Source organism: Odocoileus virginianus, chromosome 20, assembly GCF_023699985.2.
Source record: "Odocoileus virginianus isolate 20LAN1187 ecotype Illinois chromosome 20, Ovbor_1.2, whole genome shotgun sequence".
NCBI lineage: Eukaryota > Metazoa > Chordata > Mammalia > Artiodactyla > Cervidae > Odocoileus > Odocoileus virginianus.
In genome coordinates, this window is record NC_069693.1 from 33,420,389 (window position 1) to 33,434,046 (window position 13,658).

The window sequence follows — 13,658 nt, forward strand, 5'->3', positions numbered from 1 at the left end:
TTATTTTATTTAACCCAGTTCCTAGAAAAGTGCCTGGCACACATTGGAAATATGTTGAATGACTTAATTTATGGGAAGGCAACCATTCCATCTCTTGCTTTGACAGAAAGGGCCTGTTTTTTGCTATTTTATATACCAGGGACCCATGGATGAATTTGTATGGGAGCTTCTACAGGCTCTTTCTCTGTTTCAGAAAACTAGTCTTGGAACCGCTTATTTCTTTTTTATCTTGCATTTAGCTTGATTTACTATCTCAACACATGGCACATTCATCTCTCAATACCCCAATTCTAACATTATTTTGTTTCACTGATTTTCACTTTGGTTTTAAGTAGCAAGAAATTTTTTTAAATAAAACATTTTATGGTAAACATATTTTGGGAATACATGTAAATCCATGGCTAATTCATTTCAATGTATGACAAAAACCACTGCAATGTGGTAAAGTAATTAGCCTCCAACTGATAAAAATAAATGGAAAAAAAGTTATATTTCATCAGTGCACATTTATTTTATAAGTTTAAAACTATAGTCTTACAAAGTCAATCCATGAAAACAATGAGATCATTTTGTTGAATAAAATCACTTGAAATCAGGAATTAAGTGTGAGAATGATCACCCTCAGCTAATTTGTTTCCACATTTTTTTTTTTACAATATTCAGCAGACCTTGAATCACCTAAATAAGTATTTGCAAATGGTGATATCTATTAAGAACTCATTTGCTGATCTCAGAATACTTGTATAAATATCTCAAGAGCAAAATAGCAGAATAGCAGAAAATGTTTATGTTGAAAAGCTATAAATCTTTTCAAACTGATTGCATTATTGCATTCCTAATGACAAATAAGATATGACCCCCACAGGAGACTGAAATAAAAAAATAATGAAGCAAGTCTCCATATAATGAAAAGGACAGTAAACTAATAAGAGATTCCCAGTGGGGAGAAGAGTTATTGACTGGAGATAGAGATGGGGAGAGCTCAAGGCAGGGTGTGGCAACAGAAATGGAGAAGAGGGTGCTTTAAATCCCAACTCAACTGACATTAGTATCTTTTATTTTATATTGGCACATAGTTGACTAACTGTGATGAGTTAGTTTCAGGTGTATAGCAAAGTGATTCAGTTAAACATATACGTGGATCTGCTCTTTCTCAAATTCTCTTCCCATTCAGGTTGTTACAGGATATGGAGCAGTGTTCCCTGTGCTATACAGTAGGTTCTTGTTGGTTATCTATTTTAAGTACACCCGTGGCTGATTCATGTTGATGTATTACTTCGCAATATTGTAAAGTAATTATCCTCCAATTAAAATAAATTAATACGGTAGACTGTACTTGTCATTTCCAAACTCTCCATCTATCCTTTCCGTCATCCCCACCCTTCCTCCATGGTAATCATAAGTTCTGTTTTCTAAGACTGAGAGTCTGATTCTATTTGGTAAATAAATTCATTTGTATCATTTGCTTTCTAGATTTGGCATTAGCATTTTGAATAGACCATGCTCAGTTACAAGGTCCCTTTGTTTGGTAGAGTGATCCAGGGAAAATAAGGCAGATGCTAATGTCTAAGCTCTCTTGTTTTTTAGGCTACTTGAGTAAGTAAGACTAAATTAACAGAGCTTGAAAAATGTGTATGTGTCTGTGTATATGTACACGTGTGAATGTATATAGCAAACACATGTGGTGTGTGTATAAATGTGTATTTATTGATAGAAACACATACATTACAACCAGATATCTCTGAAACCCTATTCTAGTGGCACCTGAAACACCCCACATTCCTCTCTAGACAAATATCCATCCTCTCTATTATAGGAAGGGGGTATATTTAATTATTCAAATAAACTTGTGCAAGAGTATTTCTCTGCTTCCACATTTCATAGCTTGTTTTCACTTTATTTGTTGTGCATATTGAACATAATTCTGAAGATTATATTATGCCTAGGACATAATTTTTCAGTTATTCCCTTACTTTGTGTCTCTTGCAGAATGAATTGGGATTTAGTGTTATAAGCAATTATGAGTTTCACACCTTATGCTTATAAAATAATGGAATATATATTTCTTATACTATTTTACATGCTGATCAATGAATGGAGAGCATATAATTTTATCAGTTAGACTATGGCAGCTGGTGAGTACACTTCATTTTCATGCATCCTCCAGGTGATAAAAAATAATGAATATATCACTGTACTTTACTGTCTTATGTAAATTTTTCATGCAGTTGAAGAGTTATAAAGTCAAAATAAAATTTTAATGGCAGAGAAAGAAACGGCATGATCTTAGAAGGGGGTGTTATCTTTTGCTGGTCTGTTATGAATAAGGTATAAAAAGCTTCTCTTCTGGTCTAACTGTACTGATGCTTTCTTTAACTAGTCTAGGAAACCTACAGCCTTTAACTAGTCAGCAAACTACAACCCAGGGGCCAAACCTGGCCCATGACCTGTTCTTTCAAATAAAGTTTTATTGGAACACAGTCATGCTCATCTTCTTATGTATTTTCTGACTGCTTTTGTGCTACAATGGCAGAGTTGAACAGTTGTAAGAGAGATGGTAAGGCCTGCCAAATCTACAATATTTACTATCTGACCCCTTACAGAAAAGGTTCACAGACCCCTGGACTAATCCATTCCCTGCCTCCTAAAGGGTGTAGAGCAAATTTTCTTAGGCAACTGAGTGGTCCTAAAATGGCCCCAGCACCATCACCATTAAAGGGTATGTTTAGTCACAGTCAACACTCCCATATATCTGGGTCAACTCTCCTTCAAGCAGACAGATAAGCACATTCCCCAGCATATAGTACAGCTATCTGCCTCTAAAACCCTTACTTCCCTCACAAAAGTACACGTCCAGCTGTTCATGCCTGCTGAGGCTTCACCATAGCTTTTGATGTTACTAAGGCAACTGACGCCTGGACTAGGTTGCTGATACTGGAGGCCAAGGTCATTAATGTCTGTGTCCGTAGTGCTGACATGTGATGCTGAGAACATGGTAGATGACTACAGTAGTGATGCTTCTGCTGTTGCTGCCAGAATTTCTGTTCCTGCTCATGTCATGATGAATGCTGCCATTAGGATGCGACATGTACCACTTCCTTACCCTGGCGTCCCAGGCAAGTTCTGGTTTAGTGTTCACCTTTCTTTAATAGCCAGTTCATGGAGGATTTATAGAGTCCAAGACTCTATAAATAAAGACTCTGTAAAAATAGACTTCCCTGGTGGCTCAGATGGTAAAGTGTCTGTCTACAATGTGGGAGACCCGGGTTCGATCCCTGGGTGGGGAAGATCTCCTGGAGAAGGAAATGGCAACCGACTCCAGTATTCTTGCCTGGAAAATCCCATGGATGGAGGAGCCTGATAGGCCACAGTCCATAGGGTTGCAAAGAGTCAAGACACAACTGAGCGACTTCACTTACTTACAGAGTTCCGGAGGAAAGGGATGGAGCAAATCCCTCCTCCTTCTGCTGAATGATGTTTTGTCATGGGACCAAATTTCCATCTTATTCTCTTCCTCAATGCAGATCCACTCCCATGAAGCACCCAAGACCATCACATAAATTAATATCAGGAGGTTCTACCATCTTCTGGCTCCCAAGTCCTCCAAACTTACCCAGGTTTAGCAGTTTCTCAGAACTGGGATGGGGTAATTTGGAACCTGCTTTTTTGTGGGTTTTTTTTGGTAAATTTTTATTGTAGTATAGTTGCTTTACAAAGTTGCATTGGTTTCTGTTGTAGAGCAAAGTGACTCAGCTCTATGTATACATATATGCCCTCTTTTTTTATTTCCTTCCATTCAGGTTACCACAGGGCATTGAGTAGGGTTCTCTGTACTAAACAGTAGGTTGTCATTAGTTATCTACTTCATGTGTGCATGTGTATTAAGTTGCTTCAGTCGTGTCCAACCCTATAGACTGTAGCCCGCCAGGCTCCTCTGTCCATGGGATTCTCCAGACAAGAATACTGGAGTAGACTGCCATGCCTTCTCCCAAGGATCTTCCCAACCCAGGGATCAAACCCACATCTCTTACATCTCCTGTGTTGGCAGGCAGGTTCTTTACCACTAGCACCACCTGGGAAGCTCTTACCTGCTTTATACATAGTATCAATAGTTCATATAGGTCAATCCCAAACTCAATTCATCCCACCACCCCCCACACTCCCCCCTTAGTATCTCTATGTTTGTTCTCTATATCTGTCTCTATTTTTGCTTTGTAAATAAGATCGCCTGCACCAATTTCTTCAGATTCCACATATATGCATTAATATATGATATTTGTTCTCTCTTTCTGACTTACTTCACTCTGCATGACAGCCTCTAGAACCTGTGCTCTAGCCTATGGCGTTTAAAAATCTCCTGGGATTCTATCAGCCGCAGTTTTCTGCTCGATGCTTTGGATGACCTTCTAAGGAAGACAGTCTGTCGACAATTGCTTTCTAGTAGGCAGGGGGCAGAGGTGGGAGTGGGGAGGTTTTCATCTTCTATGCAGGGAGGATTATTAAATTCAGCAACCATCCCCTGGCAGGGGCTGTGTCTTCATGAGCTCATGGGCATGTGTGGTGAGATACAGTAAGGCCCCCATCAGATATCTGAGGCTACAGATGTGCAGAGTTACTGTTACAGGACAAGGACGCTGAGCGCCTGTGGAGACTGGACTGTTATTAGACAAAGGTCCTAAACATCCTGGATACTATTTATAAATGTGTCCATGCACTCATTTGACCAAAGCCAGCCAGAGCTAAGGGTAACTCCCAATACTGCTTTTAGGTATTCAGGAAAGCTGTAACTCATTCCTGGCAAGATAAGAGAAACCACTCTCTTAAGGAGATCCCCAGTTTTTCCAGAATTCTGGATTCTTTTCAATCTGCTTGCATCTTTCCCTGTCACACATTGCAGAACATTTTGAAACTGTGACAATGTGCTGTGCCTTTAGTATCCTGCCTTTTGCATCTTCACACACAACCTACAGGTTTCCTTATTGGTCATGAGGACTAGCTCAGCACCTGTGCAGGTGCCCTGGTTGGTCCTTTGCGGGTCCACGGACTTATAAACTGCAGGCAATCAGGTTGAGATGAACCATGACAAGTGAAAGTGAAAGTTTTAGTCTCTGGGTCATGTCTGACTCTGAGACTCCAGGGACTTTAGCCCACCAGGCTCCTATAACCATGGAACTCTTCAGGCAAAATACTGGAGTTGGGTGCCATTCCCTTCTCCAGGGGATCTTCCTGACCCAGGAATCGAACCCGGATCTCCTGTATGCAGGCAGATTCTTTACCATCTGAGCCGCCATGGAAGCCCTAGAGATGGACCACAGTCACCTTATATACTTCGGCTTGCTACACGGATGCTTCCCCTGTGTCAGGATTCTGCTTTCCTGTTATCTCCCCAGAAGAGTTACTGCCAAGGGACTGAGAATAACCCAGCTGACATACGATGGGGAAAACTTTGGAAATGGGAGATGAGATTCCATGGTTATATTCTTTTTCCTTTCTCCCCAAGACTGACTATTTAAACAGAAAAAAAAAAAAGTTCATACAGACATTTGGAAGACATATGAAAATAAGTGATCAGTCCCACTTTCAAAAAGCTGTGACCAAGGGAGGTGATAGATGCATATGTATGGGTGATTCATTTTGCTGTGCTATAGAAACTAACGCAACATTGTTAAGCAACTATTTTTGTTGTCAGTTGCTCAGTCGTATTGGACTCTTCGCGACCACATGAACATCAGCATGCCACACTTCCCTGTCCTTCACTATCTCCTGGAGTTTGCTCAAACACATATCCATTGAGTTGGTGATGCCATCCAACTATCTCATCCTCTGTCACCTAAGCAACTATACTCCAATGGAAAAAAAAACTAAAAATAATATTGATATAAATATCTTTATGATCATATAATTTGGAGAGATTGATAAAATCAGGTATACTAAGACAAAAAAAAAGAAAAGAGAGAAAAGCAGTGACCAGATAGGTAATAGATCCCTTTGTATCTGCTTTTTCTCCTTTCCCACTTAATTTCCTTTTTCTTCTCATTCCTGCTTCCTAAAAATTGTTCCCCTCTATAAAATATTAGCACATAGCTTGTGCCCCAGGCTCTGCTTTCTAGGGAATCTATTCTGAGACAATCCCCAGAGTTTTATCTTGGTAGAAAAAGAATGTGTAGTTCAAATGAGTTAGCACCTGAACCCTCAAGGTTTGAAATAGGATATATATATTGGAGAGGGTAGGGAGGTGATAGAATAGGAGAGAAAAACAAGAAAAACTGACTACTGTTCTGCCCTCTCCAGTATAGAAGCTTAAGGCTAAGCACTGAACTTTTCTGAATCTCAGTTTCCCTGACCCTAAAAGTGAAGTGAAGTCCCTCAGTCGTGCCCGACTCTTTGCGACCCCATGGACTGTAGCCTGCCAGGCTCCTCCATCCATTGGATTTTCCAGGCAAGAATACTGGAGTGGGCTGCCATTTCCTTCTCCAGGGGATCTTCCCGACCCAGCGATTGAACTGGGGTCTCCTGCACTACAGGCAGACTCCTTAAAGTCTTAGCCACCAAGGAAGACTCTAAAAGAGGGAAATTAAAAGCTTCTGGGCAGTAAGAATGAAATGAGATAATGGATAGGAAGTAAGATAGATTATGTCAAAACTAATCTATAGATCATGGAGTCAGACAAACGTTGGTTGGAATCCCAGATCCACCTTTTACAGGGGATGTCAATTTTGGCAAGTTAGTACTCAACTTCAACATAGCACTTAGTTCATAGAATCACTGAATTACAAACAAAAGAACGCATGCAAAGTGCTTACTTAGCACAGTGTCTAGAACAGGGCTGCCACTAGATGCTACCTACTCTTGTCTTTTAAATTATTTGTGATGCTTAAAGTATTATACACACAGTAGCTATTACTAACCCATTATAATTTTGATAATTTCCTTTTTCATAAAGTGCATTTCTGTCTTTGATGCTAAATGGAAACTATGTCTTCTCCAAATGAAATGATTCTGATGACAGGCATAAGTGACCAGATTACAGATTTTTCTATTTAATGCTTGCACTTGTGTCACAATGAGAAGCTGTATAATGGAATTTTTGGAATTGAGGTAAACATTATGTGGAAATGAATCCAAAGTTCCAAAAAGCTTCTTTATGTGTCAGGAACCAGTCACTAAGAAAACATTTTTCTTCCAGGAGCTTGCACTTCAGGAAGAAAGACAAGGGAAGCAATTTACTTGACTTTGATTGAACAAATACAAAGTATTATATCCGACAGAGACATCTAACATAGTTTTGAGCAGCACTGACCAACCGGGACTCATACAAACAACGTTTTAATAATAAAAGCTGACAAAGGAAACAGACACATTTCCCATATTATTTTGAAGAAAAGAAATGTTTAAAGAAAGAAATGGTCGGATGGACACCAAGGTGGGAAGGGGGTGGGATGAACAGGGAGATTGGGATTGACGTACATACACTATTGAAACTATGCATAAAATAGATAACTAGTGAGAACCGGCTGAATGGCACAGGGACCCCTACTGACTGTTCTGTGGCAACCTAAATGGGAAGGAAATCCAAAAAAGAGCAGATACGTGTATACATATAGCTGATTCACTACTGTACAGGAGAAATGAACACAATATTATAAAACAAATCAACTCCAATACAGATTTTTTTTTTAAATGGCAGAGGACCAAAGTAAAATAAAGTTTTAAAAAAGGAAAAGAAACAGTTTGGTAAACAAAGATGAGAGAGTCTATCTTTAACTCTATCAAGGACCGATCGGAACTTGTTACCTTCCACCAGGAAAAAGCTTAGAAGGCTGAAAATCTGGAGAGGAACAGAGTGTTAGAAACAGTCTTTCCACAATAATGACATACATTTCTGAGCCCCACATATTTCCAGAATCTTCTTTACCTGAAGAACTGGTTAGGAAATCTGTCTAAACTCCTCTTGTAGTCTCCTGTGACTCAGGATAAAACCTCTATGTTTAGGATAAGCTGAGAAGAGGGTCTCAGTCCACAATACCCACAAGAATTTCCCACAAGAATCACAAAGTGATCAGACAAACAGAAAGTCAATGACGGCCTACATCTCTAAATTCAAGGACAAGTGGATGTTCAACAAATAATAACATTTGCCAGCGGCGGGAATGGAAGCCATCTCTTTCATGCTGCAGAAACAGCAGTAAAATATAAAAAGATTAACAGGTGTTCGATACAAACTACTCCCCTGAATTTGCCTGGTTTCCTTTCCTCTGCCTGGGGGATGACAGAACTAAGTAAAAGCACTCACTGAGGATTCTTAGAACATTACTGTGAGGTGGAAAACAGAAAACAATAGATATTTATTTTGGTAAAATACAGACTCTATAGAGTGTATGAGCTTTTTGGGTGGAAAAAAACTTTTTCATCTCAATTCTATTCCAAGAAAGAATCTCAATATTTCAAGAAAGAATTTCCTTTATAGTATACAAATCTCTAGCTCACCCTGCAGGGCAAAATATATTGTCATTTCTATTATGATTAGTAGTAGTAACTAATTTTTATTGGGAGCTTAGTACATGCCAACACTATGCTCACTCTTCTACATAGCTTAGTTTAATTGCTCAGATGGTAAAGAATTCACCTGCAATGCAGGAGATGTGTGTCCGATCCCTGGGTCAGGGAGATCCTCTGAAGAAGGAAACGGCAGTTATTCTTGCCTGGGAATTAGCACGGACAGAGTGGGCTATCGTCCATGGGGTTGCAAGGAGTCACACACAACTAAGCAACTAACAGTTCACTAGAAGTAGGATCAGGGGCAGGGGAAGGGAAAGGAGAAGATTTGGGGGAGGGAATGGTCAATCCTTAGAAGCAGAGTCAGTGAATGAGTGAGTGGATGAGAGGAATGAGATCTTCTATGTAGGTCACTGATTTTGGCAACAAGGTCTTGACCCTGCCAAGACATCTAGGAAGCATGAAAATTACTTCTCGAATTGTTCTTCTGAACAACAGGAGACTGAGGCATTTACCACTGTCTTCCAACTACCAATGGTTCAAGGCTATCTCCTCTGTGTTTCTGGGCTGCCTCTGCATGTGAGCTGAAGAGACAACCAAGGTTTGGAGAAGGCCTTCAGGAAAAAAAAAAAAAAAAAAACTAGGGAGATAAGCAATGCTTGAGGTGGGATGTGGTCAGTATGAATTAAAAGCCTTCATCAAAGAGTGGGCTAAAATCAGAGGTGAGTCAAAAAGAGGTTGAAAAGGCAACAAGACAGTCTGTGATAAGACTTATTTTCTTAATCCTCATAACATCCTGTTATCCTGTTATCATCCCCATTTACTTATGAGGATATTAAGACACAGAGACATCCTATAATTTACCCCGCTTCACACGGCCAGTAAATGGTAGACCAGGACTTCGAACTCAAGCAGACGATCCTAAAATATGAAGTCTTAATCACCTCATTATCTGCCACGAGTAATCTGATTTCCACAAGTTCTCATCCAAGAGATTTATTTTTACTATGCTAAGAAATGTGGCTTCCCAGGGTAGCTCAAATGGTAAAGAATCTGCCTGCAATATGAGAGACCTAGGTTCAATCCCTGGGTCGGGAAGATCCCCTGGAGAAAGGCATGGCAACCCACTCCAGTATTCTTGCCTGGAGAATCCCATGGACAGAGGAGGCTGGTGGGCTACAGTTCATGGGGTCACAAAGAGTTGGACATGACTGAGCAACTAGTACTCACTTCACTTTCAAGATATACAAAGAAGAACTTCCCTGGTGGGCCAATGGTTAACATTCCAAGCTTCCAATCCAGGGGATGCAGGTTCGACTCCTGCTCAGGGAGCTAAGATATCACATGCTGCAGGGCACAGGCTAAAAAGTAAAATTAGAAAAGAAACATGGTAATGATAACCCTATATGCAAAACAGAAAAAGAGACTCAGATGTATAGAAAGACTTGTAGACTCTGGGAGAAGGCGAGGGTGGGATGTTTCAAGAGAACAGCATTGAAACATGTATATTATCTAGGGTGAAACAGATCACCAGCCCAGGTTGGGTGCATGAGACAAGTGCTCGGGCCTGGTGCACTGGGAAGACCCAGAGGGATCGGGTGGAGAGGGAGGTGGGAGGGGGGACCGGGATGGGGAATACATGTAAATCCATGGCTAATTCATTTCAATGTATGACAAAAACTACTGTAATGATGTAAAGTAATTAGCCTCCAACTAATAAAAATAAATGGAAAAAATAAAAATAAAAAAAAAAAATAAAAGCATATCAGGGACTTCCCAGTGCCAGTGGTCAAGACTACAAGCTTCCAATGCAGGAGGCATGGGTTTGATCCCTGGTTGGGGAACAAAGATCCTGCGTGCCACTCCACAAGGCCAAAAAAAAAAAAAAGCAAATTCATGTCACAAGAGCTCTGTTAAAGACGGTTATAGTTTTCAGCAATAGATTGAATAACTTCATGTTTTAAAATATTTGTTAATTTGAATAGAATTGCAGTTATTAAAGTTTTTGTGCCTTTAAAAAAAAAAAAGAAACATTTTAAAAGACATGCCTCTTAGGAGAATAAAATAAACTTACTGACAGCTTCCAAATTGAAAGAAAGGAAGAAAAGAAATACACAGAAACATTTTCCAAGTAGGAAACTCATGGCTAACTAGACTTCCTTAACACATCTTTAAGAAGGAACATTTAGGATTGAGTTGAAATTGTGGTTACACTCAGGTAAGAGCTGAGTATGGCACTTCCGATGAAAGTTTCTAATAAAACTATCTACCTGGATTTCTGGACTGGCCTCCTGGGGTTATTTGTGCAGGAATTCCTATACACAAAGGTATGATTTTTCATAGTTATCATATTTATGTTAAAGCCCTAGGATAGGCTGTCTCCATTATAGAAATATGACCACTGTGTTAAGGGAATGAAGTAAGCTGGTTTTCCTATTCCACTGAGAAAAGAACATGACTTAAAACAGTCTCCTGAGCTTCTATGTTTTGAGATGATGCACAATTTTTAAACATGAGAAAGAAAGCCTACTTTATGAGATGGGTAAGTAAGGAAGGCTCTAAGTTATGAAAGAAAAAAAATCCCTGAATGACAGCCAACAAAAGAGCTCTGCAGGGTGTGTTACGTGTTGAAATGAATAGACTCATACATGAGGTGATTGCATGTATGTCCATGGGATCAGGGATAATCAGTAAAAATGATGCCATTGATAATTTCACCGAATTAGCAGGTGTAAACCTGGGCTAACCTGAGAAAATGAGAATGCACCCCATTCACAGAGCAAGAGGATAGACCTGTATTTCTCCCACTGTTACTGGGCTATGAGACTCATTCTGAGTGTTTGCAGATTCTTGAGCCCTATCCCTTACTTGCTATAGCAGAGTCTCAGATATCAGTTCAGTTCAGTCCTTTAGTCGTGTCCAATTCTTTGCGACCCCATGAAATGCAGCATGCCAGGCCTCCCTGTCCATCACCAACTCCCAGAGTCCACCCAAACCCATGTCCATCGAGTCGGTGATGCCATTCAACCATCTCATCCTCTGTCATCCCCTTCTCCTCCTGCCCTCAATCTTTCCCAGTATCAGGGTCTTTTCAAATGACTCAGCTCTTCGCATCAGGTGGCCAAAGTATTGGAGTTTCAGCTTCAGCATTAGTCCTTCCAATGAATATTCAGGACTGATCTCCTTAGGATGGACTGGTTGGATCTCCTTGCACTCCAAGGGACTCTCAAGAGTCTCCTCCAACACCACAGTTCAAAAGTATCAATTCTTCAGTGCTCAGGTTTCTTTATAGCCCAACTCTCACATCCATACATGACTACTGGAAAAACCATAGCCTTGACCAGACAGACATTTGTTGACAAAGTAATGTCTCTTCAATATGCTGTCTAGGTCAGTCATAACTTTCCTTCCAAGGAGTAAGCATTTTTTTAACTTCATGGCTGCAATCACCATCTGCAGTGATTTTGGAGCCCAGAAAAATAAAGTCAGTCACTGTTTCCACTGTATCCCCATCTACTTGCCATGAAGTGATGGGACCAGATGCCATGATCTTAGGTTTCTGAATGTTGAGCCTTAAGCCAAATTTTTCACTCTCCTCTTTCACTTTCATCAAGAGGCTCTTTAGTGCTTCTTCACTTTCTGCCATAAGGGTGGTATGGGGCTCAAAAATTTGAATCTTAACCATTCTTCCAGATGAGTCTTCAACGTACTGAAGTTCATGCACCAGTGACTAAGAAAATCAAGTTCATTGTTTCCGTATATATGTGCATATAATTAACATAGAAATATAAACACTAAAATAAGTCGGTGTCATGATTTGTAGTTCAGTTGCTTAGTCGTGTCCAACTCTTTGAGATCCCATGAACTGCAGCATGCCAGGCTTCCCTGTCCTTCACCATCTCCCATAATTTACTCAAACTCATGTCCATTGAGTCAATGATGCCATCCAACCATCTGGTCCTCTGTCATCTCCTTCTCTTCCTGCCCGCAGTCTTTCCCAGCATCAGTATTATGATTAAGACCATAAAAACTGGGAAGAAAACAACTTTATTGATCTCATGTATTCATTAATGTGTACAGTACATATTTATTGAATCCCCAGTAAATGTGAATTTGATAATAGGGAAAATAATGTAAAAAGATGAAAAATACTTAAAGATAATGTATTTCCTGCTTTCTCTGAATGTATAGTCTAGAATGGGAGACTATAGTGTAAATAACAACAATAAAACAAACAACAATTACAATTCATACATCAAAGATGATGAGGAAATTAAGACATAATATTAAGGACTTCCTTGGTGGTCTAGTGGTTAAGACTCTGCACTCCCAATGCAGGGAACCTGGGTTCAATCCCTGGTCAGGGAACTAGATTTTATGTGCCACAGCAAAGATCCCATGTGCAGCAACTAACACCCAGAGCAGCCAAATAAATAAATTAAAATAAATGAATGTTTTCTAAAAAGAGATAATACTAGATTATAAACTTCCTGAGGACAATGAACTCTATCTAACATATGCCAGAATACACTGCAGAGTGACCAACCATTCTGTTTTGCCCAGAGCTGAGGGGTTTCCAGGACACAGAACTGTCAGTGCTGAAACCAGGAAAGCCTAGGCAAATCAGGACAAGCTGATCACCCTGTTAGTGAAAAAAGGCAATCAAAAGAGGGTCTAGTAAAATTTAATATGTAAATGAATAAGGTTAGCAGAAGGTATTCCCTTCTATTGAGGTCTATCACTTTTCAAGTTCTCTACATGAAGAAGAGGAAACTGAGGCTCAGAGAGGTTAATTACTTTGCTCCAGATCCCACAGCTGGAAACGGCTGAGCTGGACCTGGGACAGGCGTGCAGGGCTATTTGAATCCAAAGGCCCCAGAGTAGGAAAGAGGAGGCTCTAAGTTCTTTGCTCAAAACCTCCAAAGAGGCAAAAATGTGAAACTACGATTGAATTCTTCATCCTGGGGAAACCAGCCATGTCTTATTCAGGGAAGGCCATTTTGTTTTTATTAACACACACACACACACAGACAAACAAGATAGTCTGCTTGCCTCCCTCCCTCCAGCATTTGCTTTGAAGCTGAACAGAGGCTCCAGAGGGAGCAGGGATGTTTCCAGCAGCTGTTTCTCAAACACCTAACTTCATTTCAGATCAGAGCTGG

General features: G+C 40.1%; 1 non-coding gene across 1 annotated transcript; it reads left to right on the forward strand.

Annotated features, from left to right (window-relative positions):
* Window positions 1-12,791: 12,791 nt before the first annotated feature.
* On the forward strand, window positions 12,792-12,864 carry TRNAG-CCC (transfer RNA glycine (anticodon CCC)). Its single transcript has one exon. It is a non-coding gene; the product is annotated as a tRNA-Gly (tRNA).
* Window positions 12,865-13,658: the final 794 nt, after the last annotated feature.